The sequence below is a fragment of the Orbicella faveolata genome, unplaced genomic scaffold (genome assembly GCF_042242905.1).
Source record: "Orbicella faveolata isolate gen_17 unplaced genomic scaffold, um_ofav_v1 contig_13, whole genome shotgun sequence".
Lineage (NCBI taxonomy): Eukaryota > Metazoa > Cnidaria > Anthozoa > Scleractinia > Merulinidae > Orbicella > Orbicella faveolata.
The window spans coordinates 8282501-8285000 of NW_028301540.1; the positions used below are offsets into that span (position 1 = coordinate 8282501).

The 2500-nt window shown below is 39.2% G+C and overlaps 1 pseudogene; it reads left to right on the plus strand.

Moving 5' to 3' along the window:
* Nucleotides 1-199: 199 nt before the first annotated feature.
* The window catches only part of LOC149114847 (uncharacterized), a 3016-nt pseudogene continuing 715 nt past the window's right edge, over nt 200-2500 (plus strand).

Below are 2500 nucleotides of genomic sequence, written 5' to 3' on the forward strand. Positions count from 1 at the left end.
GATATGTGAGGCCTCGTCGGTCGGCGTTCCGTATACCTTTGCGCGTCGTAGCGCTTCTAGCTGTTGTCTGTCATGGCGCGTTTTTGCTTTGCAGCTCGTAGTGCCTTTATATAGCCCAATTTCGATATATTTCAGCGTGAGAGACTGGTAGCGAAACTTCAACACCGAAGCGAGGCTCCGGGGAACATAATTCATTCGAATCGAGCTTTGATTTTTTATATCTTCGAGTTGACACTGGTTTCTTGGATTATTATTGTTTTTTCAATACAAAATCGTAGTTTCTTCGAGTTAACAATAAATCGAAATAATCAACGTGGACATGGTCACGGCGGAAGAAGAAGGTGAGAGGAATCTACGATACTTTCAGGGTCAAAAGTTGCCGTGGTTTCGAACCTTCCTTCAAGAAAGAGGGATACAAACATCCTCGGAAGGAAAGTGTAAAAGGAAGGCCGATTTGGTTGAGCTGGCGTTTAATGCTCATTCAGTGAAGCTCGCGAAAGTGTCTGAAGGGTAAAGTGAAAGTGAAAATCTTATCATGGCCGAATTACTTGCCACAGACGAGGGTGTTTTGCCAGACCCAGGATCCATATTAGAATCGAACTGGAGTAGGAGCCTTTCAATATTTCCAGAAGTCACCTTTCCAGATATATGTAACTATCTTATGGGAAAGACCGACGAGTACTCTGAAGAAACCTTAAAGTCTTTTAAAAGCCTTACGGCTTATAAACTATTCAAAGATGGACATGTTCTGGACCTACAAGTTTGCCATCTTTGTGAAGTATCAGGTTCAACCAACAGAAAGATCAAAGACGGGATGCGGAAAGGACAGCTATGGTGGTATCATGATTTTAAAAAAATAACAGTGCAATACAGGGTGCATTTTGCCCATGCCAAGGAGGGTAGATATATGTACATTATGTTTTTTTTGTTGTTGTTCTCTCTAAACATCTTTCAATGCTGAAACATTTCATCCTATAGATTGATGTTTTTTTTTTTTTTTAGTACTTAAGTTGAGAGTAAGGGAAATAGTATCCTTTTCAAAAGATACTTAAAAAGCTACTAGAGGAAACAAGAGATCTAGCAGGCACAATAACTGTAAAGAAAATGTCCCGTAACATAATTTTACTTAATATGTGCCAGTTATGATCTATTAAAAATTGTAATACATGTAATAATATTTTTTCCTTACCTGACACCTGTTCACATTAATGTTTTTTCCTCAGAGTAACAGAGAATTTTACAGAATAGTCTAGCCATCAGATTGCCTATTACCTCTCTATTTCTGGCCAAGAGTAGACTGTTCAGATTTGAATTAATATTTATTTTAATAGCCCTTCTTTTCAATCTACCTTGTAGGGCTGATGGGACATGTAGGCATGTGGTCGTAGTGCTATTTGACATTGAAAATACTGTGCATGATAACCTACAGCAGTCGCCGACTTCAAAAAAGTGCAGTTGGAAACGAAGAGCCAAACCTAATAAAAAGTCCTGCTCTCTTGACAATTTGAAAATCTCCAAGGATGATTATGGCAAAACTGACAAGGAAACACTTGATCCAAGGTCAGCTGAACTTGACCCTGTCTCATTTATGGATCAACTCAAAGCTGGTTTACAGGAACATGCATCATCTGCAGTCATTCTTCAAATACTTCCATAGGTACCTGTGGAAGTAACTGAAGAAGAAGTTATGGAAATTATTTCAAATGACAAGTGTCTTGATCATGAAGAGGAAGTGGTTGCTGTTGAAGTAAATACAAATTCTGAACTTAGAGATGCATTTCTCTTATCAAAAGGATTAGACAGCAGCAAAACCTTTGATGTTACTAAAGAAATATGTCATGAATTTCTATCATTTATTAAAATTGATCAATATCAAGCAGATATGATATTTGAAAAGACCGAGTTGCAAGGGGACTGTGACTTTTGGAAAGAACAACGGTGTGTGTTGAGGCCGACTAGCGGCCGAACCTGATAAAACTGAAATTGATCTAGGTCTGTTATAAGCTGACACTCGTTTAGGGTCGAACTGTGCACAGCTGGTCGGACTGTGTCGAATCACGTGACTCAGTCGCACATGGTTTGTCTTTGAAAGAGTTTCGTGTCGGGCGGATTGCTTTCACAATGTTGTTTTTTGCTACAGTTTTGTACTTTTCCCGTCGAAACCGTACAGAACATCTAAGTATAGGTTCCAGTTTCCATTTGTCCGAATGTGTTGTTAATTTAGGTTTTTTCTTGTTCACTTTTTCACCGTAGGCGTAGATCAAGTTGGCAAGCCGTGGAGATGTCTGTACGTCGAGCGTCGCAATTAAAGCTTTGAGTTTTTACGTCTACGTGTTGAAAATATTCTGTGAGTTGTCCCAAACAGTGTGGCAGAATTACTGGCTCAAATTTCTACAAGATTGTCATTTAAAAGAAAGTCCCAGCCCAGAAAATACTCTTAAAGGTCTACTGGGATATTGCCCTCTTCCCCCTGAAAGGCAGCCAATACTATTTGCATGGG